The following is a 12,056-nucleotide window of genomic DNA, read 5'->3' on the forward strand; positions in this document are numbered from 1 at the left end:
TTTATTCATAACCACGCTAGGGATGCTGGCTGGACAGAATAAATATTTTTTTGCTATGACACGGTGTTGCCATAATGATCTTGTTTGTATAGTAAGTCAGTCTTATATTTTACGAATTGAGATCGTCTTGAGCGTTTATTGTACTTCGAGCGTCTCTATAACTTCGACAGACAATCTTATTGATCTATCATCTGCTTGGATGCCAAGTTAGGGGTCTTAATAAATTCTTAACAGCGACTTGATTTCGATGAACATAAGATGACTTATTAAACAACGTGATAGGTGTGTGATGGTTGAATATTGTAAGTAGGTACATGCAACGCATGATTTTATTATTGATGGTACAAAAGCTGAAAAAGTTCCGGGAAATAAAATATCCGTGACCTTAAAAAAATATCTTGTTTGCTTCTGCTATACTCCCTGGAAATATTCGTAAGATAAGGCTACATTTTACGTTGAAACCTACTATAATACCTATAGCAAAGCAAACCACAATATATGGGCGTATATGTAGGTGTAGGTATTATATTAGAGGTATTATGACTCGAGATAAATGGGTTCGTTGAACTCAAACGAATACTGATGACATAATATATTAGGTAGTCAGACTTTAACCGTAGTTACTGCATTAAAGACTGTTTATAGTTATCATGCTAGTATGGTTCTAGGAAATTCAATAAATGTATGCACCCTTATTCTACTGTAAAGCAACTGAACTGTATTTCAGTTTGCATTGCATGAGTGCACCCCATCTGCGATCGTTCTGGCATTCCAAATATTATACGTAGGTATGTTAAATATTGCATCCTTAGGAAAATATCGGTGAAGTAAGAAATTATTTTGTTTCGTGAAGATATAACTTATAATGGTTTCATTATTCATTTCAACTAGAGTGAGTTAGGTACAAATCATAAAAACCAACTAAATAATAAAATCCTAACAGTGTTACAAGTTGCCAGTTTTCTGTCGTATCAACCTAATTTTAACAATATTAGAAACAAATTAAAAGACGATCTATAGTTATGTGATAAAATACTACTTGTATAATAACACTGTTTATCATGTTAATCTTCAAAATAGAAGTTCTAAAATAATTTTCAGTCCCTGTTGGTTCAGAAATGTGTACTTAATTAAAACAAGAAACTTGAAGAAGCGATATTAAAATAGCTTTTCATTGATTTATTACCCTTGGCTTCGTCTTGCAAAGTTCTGCACATCTCACATTCCGTATATCGCACAGATTACATGAAACTTGGTCGGTACCGGTCTAGACTATCTATCTATATCAGAAATGCAAATTTTATATACTTCACTGCGATAAAAATGTCAACTATTAGTTTCTACGACTTTGAAATAAGCAACTTCGGAATTAGCGAACATCATGGTTCTGTTCCCGACTTGGTCAGTTGGTCTCGAAGTTAAGTGCGCGTCTGGGTTCTTTACAAAGCAAGCTAGTCGGCATTAGGCTGTTCTTTAGCAAATATGTACCCTCTTCTGCTAATCTTAGAAAAATATTAAAGGCAAAAACACTGTCTAACTTTATAAAGGCTTTAAAGACCCCACAAAATTACCCCCAGCGAATTTCCATTAAGCAGGTTATGTTATTGGGATGCTAAACCATAATATACAGCCATCAACACAAGTGTTACTCCCCAAACCGCTGCTCAGATAAGATAAACAATGATCGATGTACCACGGAACTCTCAAGACGTGAAGATACGTACATACAGCCCTACAAAATTAACGTGTTTATATTATGTTTATTGACTATTAGACCTTCATAAGAAGGGTAGCTCTCTCGATGAGTTTGTTAATATGTTAGAATTTATGGTCATTATGAAATAGTTAAAGGTTTAATGCCTTTCAGGTAGAGAACTTTATGCTTCAGGTTGTACATAAGAATTAATATACTTAACACAAAAAACAAACATTCATTTAAGAACAATACGTTAAGAACTTTTACAAAGAATACCGGTTGTCTAACGCGGTTACAAAGATCCTTAAATACCTACTAACTGACAATTGCTTCGCCCACAATGACGACTTACCTAACAAAGGCTCGTGAGTGACTTTAACAAAAAGTTACTTCTTCACTTTCTGCTCTCCTGGTTCCAATTAAATTAAGTACGAGTACACAGACAAGTTTAAACCATTCTAATAAGACAAAGTTTGTTACAGTTTAAGTCTTTGTTGACATCACCCCGAAACTTCTCGTTCTTACGTTTAATTCGTTTATTGAATAGGACGAATTAGATTTCGTCTTACGGTCCAATAACTATGAATTTGAAGGGAGACAGTTGAGTCGAGAGTTAGTTGATTTGATGTAGAATTATTGCATTTCTGTCAACAGATTCTATCTATCCTTATAACTGGCTTTTCTCTCACTCTTTAAACAAATTCATGCACTTACACATATCAGACTTTTTTAACAGCATAGGTAAGTTAACATAAAGGCGTTATATATACAAGACTTTGTAGTCTCTAAAGGTGTCATTGTAACCGTCTTGTTAGTTCATTTATAGGACATACACCTAAATCGCTTTGTCGATATCGTTATTGCTCTTGGCTTTGTATCTTAAGAGCTGCAGAAAGCTGTGGTACGTGCCAATGTGCAAGACTGCGAATGGAACTTGGTTCACTACAACAATAAAACAGTTACAAGTCGTATGAGAACTTTGAACATTTATTTAGTATAGGTATTCAGCTTGCATCACCTGCATATCCATACTAAACACGGACACGCCTTATCTATATTATTATATACCCCAAATCTTTATGTCATGGTTGGGATCGAGCAGCATATCAGCGTCAGACAAACTATCATCGATGAACTTAAAAACATTTGCGATGCGCTGCATACACGACATTTTTCATTTGACGAAAATTTAACATTTAAAATTAGAAGCCAAATAGTCTACAAACAAAAGCCATGGGAACAAGATCAGTGTTAGATTCTGTGCGATAGTTACAAATCATAGGTACACGGTAGTCTAGTAAGCAATGTGGCCGGTCATTTCATCCTACGTCAATGCTACGGCAGATCGGCCAATGTGCTTGGTACCTGCAATTAGGCAGTATGAACGGTCTAACATCGCAACGTGCGTCGGTCGGGTTACACGCCGTGCGTGGCTTGCATATTCTGAATAACGGAGCTCGGCCTATTTGGGAGCTTTCTCATCAACCGTACATTACTCAGCTCATTCAATGTCGATATTATTATGTCTAGCCATCAAGGTATCCAGAGCAGGTTCGGCCATTTAAAATTTGACTAAAATTCAATTAATAAACAGGCTTTATTAAAATTTTCATTACTGTAACTTATGCTAAAAATATGACTGTCATAATTTTGATGTTCCGTTTTACATAGCTACCGCCTAAACATATTGGTTTCTATTACTACATATCCCATTAGACCTTCCAAATGAGTTTTACCAAAACCGAGCTTAGCTCGGTTGCCTATTTGACCTCACAAATGGGGTCCCTCTGGATCTAAAGCCAGATAAACCGTTTTATCGTACCCGAGAAATTGATTTATTTCGTCAAAATCCTGAGATTCGATTCAAGCGTTCGTTAAGAATATAAAGTAAGTCGTTTGAATATGTAATAAATGATTTATGTTAACTTTCACTGAATCAGTTCTCTGCTACCTATATTTTTTTGGACGTGATGTACAAAATGTTATTTCGTTCAATAGGTATATCATACAAACTGACTTAGGAATGAGCAACGTTAAAAATAGATCTAAAATATTTTTCCGTAAATTGCAATTTTTGATCGAAAACGTAGTCGAATTCTAAACTGTCCCACTGTAAAATTAAAACGGACTTATAAATAACGGCTGGCTTTTTGGTAAACATTATCTTCTATGTTAATTTTAACCCGGGCATAAAGCAGCAGCTATCTAGCTATGCTAGGTGCCTATAGGATAAAATTCGCTTTAGAGAGAGGCAAACTTCTGGCGGATGGCACCCGGTTTATCTGCGTTTTAACTGGGACATTTGTTATTGTTGCGAGGCAACTGTCGCTTAACTAACAGATATAGACCCAACGTAGTGCTACAAAATGGACGAAATCTGATATTGCTGTAACGTTTATACAAGGCGCTAACAGACGAGACAACTGGGTTTGTGTCGGGGCGTCAAAGTTTATGAGATCGATTGACGAAGGATGGCTAGGTAACAAACGTAGAATTATATGAAAAGTATAATTTTAGGTTTGTTTGCTTAAAATAAATAAGATAATCATGTGTGTGAGTAAGCACATTTCCTAATATAGGTACATAATCTTTAAAATCCTACGCTATTCTACCTTTTGGTTTTACGACCAAAACCAAGACAGAACACGAACGTCTGTTTGGTCCGCAACTGGCTATTTGAATGATCACCCCAGTGATTGCCGCAACCACGGTCAGCGAGCCTCCCTGAATAATAAATAACGTGGTCGGGTTGAGTAGCAGCCCCATTAGTTGGCTGAATTTACTCACACCCCGTCACCCTCTGATGGTACGATTAAACTTTGAATTTTTGCCAACAGACTTAAGGACGTATTAACGAGAGCGCCGCATAGAAAGTTGGCGTGATTAATTTTTAATTTTGGAGTACCGAAATTACATTTTAAAGCTGTTTGCTGGCACCGACGGATGGAGTTGATTTTTTAATCTCGGTAAAAGGTATCCGTCTAATGGTATCATGAAAATGTTTTGAATGAGATTTTAAATTAGCAGTAATTGGTTAAAGGCCAAATAACAAAAATATAATGGTATGTACTTCTACTGACCGTTTTTTTTTTTGTTAAATTACCACTAATCATGACAATGTTGTATCTTACAAATCATGAAAACTTTAGGCCAAGAATATGCCGAAAAGTTGCTTAGCACACACTCAAGCTGCAAAGTCATAATTTTATTTCTCTAAAGTTCTAAGTTCAAGCGCACCCTAAACAATTAGCGAGAGGCACCGAATGGCACTAAAGTACCTCAAGTCCAAATAAGTGTTAGCGTCACTACTCCACAGTAATGGAGATCTCTTATTCAAGTATCTCCCTTACGAAATAGATTAGGTCCAAGTGACGGCGATTTAGGACGTGATGATGCAATTACTAGGGGTGGGTTGCACCATATAGATAACTATAACCAAATTTTAACCCAGCTGATTTGCCAATTTGAGGAATTGGTGGTAGTTTATGACAGTTTGGTTATTGTAGTAGTTACAAAGTGCAACCCATACTTAATAACTATTTTTGATACTAGAGAGGAAGTTCACACAATGCCATTTCCATCGGTATAGTTTTTAGAGGGAAAGGAGTACTTACTGAACTTGTGCAACAAAACTTGAGACTTGAGGCTTTCGTCATTCTTGGCAGATTGTCTGTTTAAGTAAGTATGCTGTTAAGTAATCAGGCTCATCATATTATTATTCTAATATCTTCAAAATGTATCAAAAACACGAGGCAACATTATACTTGTTATGCCCAAGTTTCCCTTGACATAGTTCATGATGAGGTGAACCGATGCACTAACGACTGCAAAACTAAATCAGGTGCAAACAAAGCTGGGAATCAGACTACAAAAGACTATAGATTTTTGCCGAAACGAGTACGTGATAAACTTTTTGATGTCTACACAAGCAATAAAAGGTTTTAGTCAAGGCTTTAAAACAATAGCACGTAGATATAGAACGAAATCATTGAAGTGGAATTTATAACCAAGAGGATAAATGGAGGTCGAACAATCGCTAACACTGGAAACACAGCTTTATCGCTGATAGTTTGGAGCCAAATGGAGCTCATAAGGACGTTTTAGGAGGTAAAGTACGATTGCAAATAGTACTTAAACACGTAAATAGATTTTAGGTCATGACAGCGTAGAAACATCCAAGTTTTATTACTTACCTTTACGTACCTACTTATCCGACGAACGCTCGTTTAATTAATCTACTTTGAAAGCATGTGAGTACGATAAAGTGCCCAAAATACTTATGCAAATAAATGTGAATTAATCTTTTAACCCTTTTCCGTGTAAACAAAAGGGTTTTCTGTATGAAAGGGTTGGTTGGTACATTGTTAAACACATCTTGTTTATTACTAAAATGTATTTAACAGGTCTTTGAAGTTATTTGGCAATTGTTTTATCTTGTGTTAAGCTTATGGTTTTGCCTATTGGAAATTGCGGATTGGAGTTTTTAGACAGCTTCTGGCATCCAAACTTAAAATAAAGTATTCGCAGAAGTGCTCTTTGGATGCCCATTAAGAGGTTGACTGCGTTTCTGATATCGACATACTTAAGATTACTAGACAAGAACAGACTACCTTGAAAACAAATACTCGATTATACACTACTGCCTCTAGACACGCAGTAAATAACAAGACAAGCAGCATAAAATCGAATCCGAACAAACAGGAGACTGTTAAACAAAGTGCCACCGTCGAATAACAGTCCGACATAAGACAACAGCTCCAATCCATTGAAACATGTAATGAAATTGCTTGAAACGTATTGCAGTTCACTGTAAAACCGTACCAGGTCTTCTACGACAGCTGTCGTATGCAATACGTTTTCCAGAACATTCCGTTTGAGGAATGCTATTCTAGTGCAGCTCGCTTATCAATCTGTCTCATAAAAATGTTCAACTGTTTTTCGTTTCAAATCAATGTGGTACGAGTGAAAAATTTGCTTTTAGTCTGATTGCATTTTGTTCAGTCCATTTTGGTTGAGAGCTCAATTTGGTATTTTTGTTCAAATGTGATATTTTTTATTAAAATTCTCTTTGTGCGAATCAACTTCATTTAGGCCGCTACGCTTTGCAAGGGTTAACAGTGCTAGTATATTGAATGGTACGTACGCATAATTGTATAATGCAATAGAACAAGCGCCAGTACAGATTTGTCTAACACAACATAGTCTGGGACAACCCTAAAGCAATCATTGTAAGTACCGCGTTCCAGATAGTTTCGCTGTCAGCTCCCGATGTCCTCTGTAATCTCTGCGAACACTAAACATGGAGCGCTTGACCGCACCACTGGCCTGGCACAGCCCAGCTCTGTAACTTGTAACGTCACACAAATTGTATTCGCGACGGACAACAAACTGTTGTGGCAGTTACCCAATACCTACGTAATTACCGACACGTAACGTGTTAGTTGGGCAAACTTTGACGAACTCATACATTCCCAACACAAAGTCTAACATACAAAGTTTAATTAGCAAGTGTACGGATCTGGTATTAAACAGAGGGGTATTTGCCAAGTAAGACTAACTTGTGTTAGGTACACAGTGCATGAAGACATTTCGCTAACAATCTGCAGGTGCTGAAGTTAAAGTCAATTGTTTTAGAGCGAAGCGCGCGGATCAGTGAGAAAATCCTTGCGGTACAAGCAATCTACTCAAGCAGTTATGCTAATGCGCAAATTACAGATTACAAGCAAATTGAGAACCTATTTGTGCTCGTAGATCTAATTCCAAGCCTGTTTATTGCTATCAAGGTGCTCAATCACCATGCATATTCAATACACCCAGTTCATTACCAATGGCAAAGGATTACGCACGGATTATTTATTATTTCCCGTAATTAAACATGGATTTTCCGCACAAACCACTTCAAGTTACAAATCCGAGGGAATTATGATACATTTATGAATATATTCTATGATTTGATCATCAATATGTTTGGAAAACTTGCCGATGATCTCAGAATGGTGGAAGTGGGTAATAAAAATATATAAACTAATGTTCATTTCAGTATTATTTAAAATCGTAATTCTTTACTTACTCAGCAAACGTTAATGATCTCGTTGGTGAGACTATTCTTCATTCCGTTTGTCCGTATTAAAAAGGAGTTTAAAAAAACATTGTACGCCAGTCTACCTCTTACCAAACATATATTCCTTCGGGCAAAACCAATATAAAGGGACAAAAAATAACACGATAAAATTGCTTGTGGTCGGTAGACGGATTCTGTTTTCAGTTACTGAATGTTAAAATACAAGGAAAGCAGTTTGCTACGGGCGGCGTATCGTTTTTGTAGGCGATCGAATTTAATTTGATAGTGAAGAACGAAACCTTAATCGTATGAAATGGAAACACGGATAGGTAAAAACTTTTTAGCCTTTTATCTATTCTAACACTAGCATTTTAACCTCCTGAAAACAAAGAGGCCTCCATAATTTAGTAGTCCAAAGCTTTATTTGTGTTTTGTATTTTCAATTGCACTAACTTCCCCTACAAATAGCTAGGTAATGTAAGTCCTGTAAAACTCTAGGGAAATACAGCTGATAAAATCTTTTCGCAGCAACGAACTGTTAATGTTGTTACTTACTGACTGTCTTAATTTATGGAGCGGTGGCGAAAGGAATTGCAAATTACGCGAGAAACAAAGGAAACTAAGCTATAAAAAGCTGGGGGTCGACCCACCACCGCCGCAATTAGCAACTTTTATTAGATTTTAATAGAAACACACCACCAATTAGATTATTTTCTAGGTAGAATGAAAGTCTGGTTTTTATTTAGAAAATAAAAGACGAGGTGGAAGATGTAGAAAAGGTTGAATTTAATAATAATTGTAAAGTGTATTGTGTATTATGATTGTTCTATGTCTGAACATAGATATTAAGTAAAAACCATTTCCCATGATGTAGTTAGGAGACAAGACTTTTACCTATTTTATATCGGTTAGAAAATTAAAGAATCCAGAATCTAACTTTAATTTGGCGTTATTCATAATTAAATCCAAACTCCCTACAGGAATGTCCATAGCAAAGGAATTAAAACCACATCAAAATAATTTAAAGTACGAGTATATTAAATAAATGGAATGTAAAAACTCACAGCTCGCAATATAATACCCGACACACCAAAAAGGGATTGATAAATATTAAGCCAACGGATTACCTAACGAGATTTTCATTTCCACGAAAACTCTCAATGGTTTCGACAGATACCAATGCTACTAAAAAACATGAAAATATATCTACATTTGTTTTTACAATCAACTTTAATTAAAGCTCTATATTAGTTTGTTATTTTATGCAATATATTTTATTGAAATGATTTTTTATGCCAATGACCCCAAATAAAATTGGGATCAGGGTAGGAAGAGGAAGAATTAATAGCTACTCTGTAGGTACATAGAATTAAGCACAACAGATAGGTACTGTAGAGATTAGGCTGCTGCCCCGATACCTTACAATAAAACAAAGGTTAAACGTAACTTATCAAGCCGAGTTCCCAATTTTAACTTAAAGGGCACAAACTGTCGTCAGATATTAAACAATAGCTGACTGTAACTGTAGATAAGTTTGCTAGAACGTTCTACGTGACCCAAAGTTTAAGCTAATCAATTCAAAGTGAGGGAATTAATTTATCCGCTCGCGGTGATTTGTGATTTCGCGTGCTAATCTGTTTTTAATTTTGTAAATTGCTGTCGTTGAAGATAACATTTTGAATACAAAAGTTACACAGCTTAAGGCTTAACGAACCATTAAGTTTAGTCATGAACATTAAACAAGGACTTGTGAATGTCGATTAGCATAAAAATATATTTGTCCTATGCCAAACGATGGTGAAAAACCTTAATGTTTCAGGTGACAAATGAAAAAACGACGAAACGACTCCAAAGAAACTACGAAACTATTTAAAAGCTGCCAAGCTACCACGACCAAGTACCTAACTAAGAACGCGAAAATCCTTTATCACACACACATAAGTGCAGAACCATTGAAATTGAAAAACTTTTCAAAAAGTATTTTCGCAATAAAAACCTATCGCAAAGCATCTTCGGAACAACAGGTGTGCGATATCAAAGGTAAAAGGACAGAGGGACGGCCGACATCGGGACGAGAACGGAGAACATATCGTACGGCCCAAATCCTATTCTTTAAGAAATAATCCAATGGGCACGTCCCAAACAGTTTTATGCTCCAGAGATTGCCATGAGTGGGATTTGAATAAAACGAATCTTAAATCCCGACGACAGAACCGCCTCTTTAACTGATAATATAATTTGCATTTTCTTTTGCCGCGTAGACATATTACAGTAATGCGAGATGGCAGATTTTTCCGTGGTAAACGTATTTTTCTTTTATACTTAAAACCTGATATATTTCTCAACTAGCTTCTGCCAGCGGTTTCACCCGCATCGCATCCCGTGGGAACCTCTGCACGAACCCGGATAAAATGCAAGAATCCTAGCCTATAGCCTTCCTCGATAAATGGGCTATCTAACACCGAAAGAATTGTTCAAATTGGGCCAGTAGTTCCTGAGATTAGCGCGTTCAAACAAACAAACAAACTCTTCAGCTTTATAATATTAGTATAACTAATTAGGGAATACTGTTAGCACGTCAAGTTAAAGTAATTGAAAATGTCCTGTTTAATAAATACAATAAGACTCAAATATAATAAGAAATATATTTCCTTTTTGTTTAATCAAAATGTCCTCAGTTTATCGAGGTGGCTTTGCAAACAGTCAGAAAAACGGGGTCCCGTAGGGGCCGTTTACATTTTGTTGTAATCGCAATTACCTGACGAATTTGACTCGATTTGGAACGATTCCCTGTACAGCCCTATGGAGCTCATATATTGCTGTTTCAAGTTGGACATTCAACTTTACTGTCGAGCAATAAATATAACACTAAAACGGACCTTTGACGATCGGCAAAATTATTACTCCATTTTATTTGATCACACGTATGACATAATAAAATCGAGAAAATCTCTTTTACCTATTTGGTCCGCTTCGCAATATTATTACATACGATATCGTATTGGGGAAACGATAAATATTATGTTTTACGTCGGAGTTGGTATACCTAATTATTTTTTAGCCAATAGAGAACAATCTGTTTGTTCTTATGTCCACATTTATATAATCGAATGTCACAACATAATAAAAAATCCAGAGTGTTCTTCTGTTATATATTGACTTTCATCAATACTGAAAAATACAATTTTAAATTTTGGATAATAATCTTGGATTCCGGATACTTACTCATTATTTTAAACGAAATTGTACTTACCTTTAGTTTTAGCTCACATTAAGGACTTCCCACCACGAAGGCAGAGAATTACTAAGATAAATTATTTTCTTTCTAGACTAGAAGAAAACTAACTACTTTAAAAACACTTCTATAACAAACATTGTTCAAGAACTTCAAACACTTCCAGTTTACGCTTTTCACCCATTTCTTAAATAGGTATTGAAGTAAACTTAGCCGTAAAACTATTTACCCGATGAATCCTATCTTTCAGTGAAAATTGAATTAAGACCGATTTTAATATAGCTGGATCATTTAACACTATTTCTTACACTCCCTTCTTTGTAAATTGCTACGGCTCGTATAAACTACCCACTTATTAAAATTATCTAAATCCTATGAACCTAAATTAAATGTTTCATTGTAGTTATTCTTTATTAAAATTGTTGATATGTGGAAACGGTAAATATATGATAGTAATAAGTAGAACTTCACATATAAAAATTACTTACCGATCATTATATCCGGCAGCTACTACGTAAATCCTTACTCCTTACAAAAATACTTTGAAAAGTTTTGATCACAGCGTAAACCCGGCAAAAAATTGCCTGAGTAAAGCTAGATATATTTTATTTTTAATTCAATGTCCATTCAAGATTTAAAAGGTGAAGGCGCAACCACTAAACTCAGCCCTTTGTAGTCAACCACAAGGGAATGGGTTAGGGAAGTTCGCGCGCTGAGTGCCCCGAACCGACTGAATCGTGTCCGGGATGGCTTTTCCCGATTTTCCATGAAAGTGTAACTTTGGGAAGGATGGCTCGGATCTTTCGGGAGCTAAGCAAACCCAAGACGACGCCATCTATGTTTGATACGCGGTACTACATAGCGACCTCTGCAGATTCTATTGGAACTAAAACGTATTGCTAGAGAGGAAAATTCACGTTACTGAACGTGCTGGTAGCGTAACAGTTTGCATCATATGTCAAAAGATGGCGCTGTTACTTTATTATGATACTCAAAAATGTACCCAGTTAAAAAGTATCATTACAAAGCCGGCAGAGCGTGAACAAGTGAATAGGTGAGTAGTA

At 36.0% G+C, this 12,056-nt stretch overlaps 1 protein-coding gene across 1 annotated transcript in view; it reads right to left on the reverse strand.

The window, feature by feature from the left end:
• Positions 1 to 11,737, reverse strand: part of LOC110374604 (uncharacterized) — a 143,794-nt gene extending 132,057 nt beyond the window's left edge. Inside the window, exon 1 of the mRNA XM_021332383.3 lies at positions 11,481 to 11,737. The gene's annotated coding sequence lies outside the window, so the exon portion shown is untranslated. The remainder of the gene's footprint in view (positions 1 to 11,480) is intronic.
• Between the last annotated feature and the right edge of the window lie 319 nt (positions 11,738 to 12,056).

The sequence above is a fragment of the Helicoverpa armigera genome, chromosome 12 (assembly GCF_030705265.1).
Source record: "Helicoverpa armigera isolate CAAS_96S chromosome 12, ASM3070526v1, whole genome shotgun sequence".
In the NCBI taxonomy this organism is placed as follows: Eukaryota; Metazoa; Arthropoda; class Insecta; order Lepidoptera; family Noctuidae; genus Helicoverpa; species Helicoverpa armigera.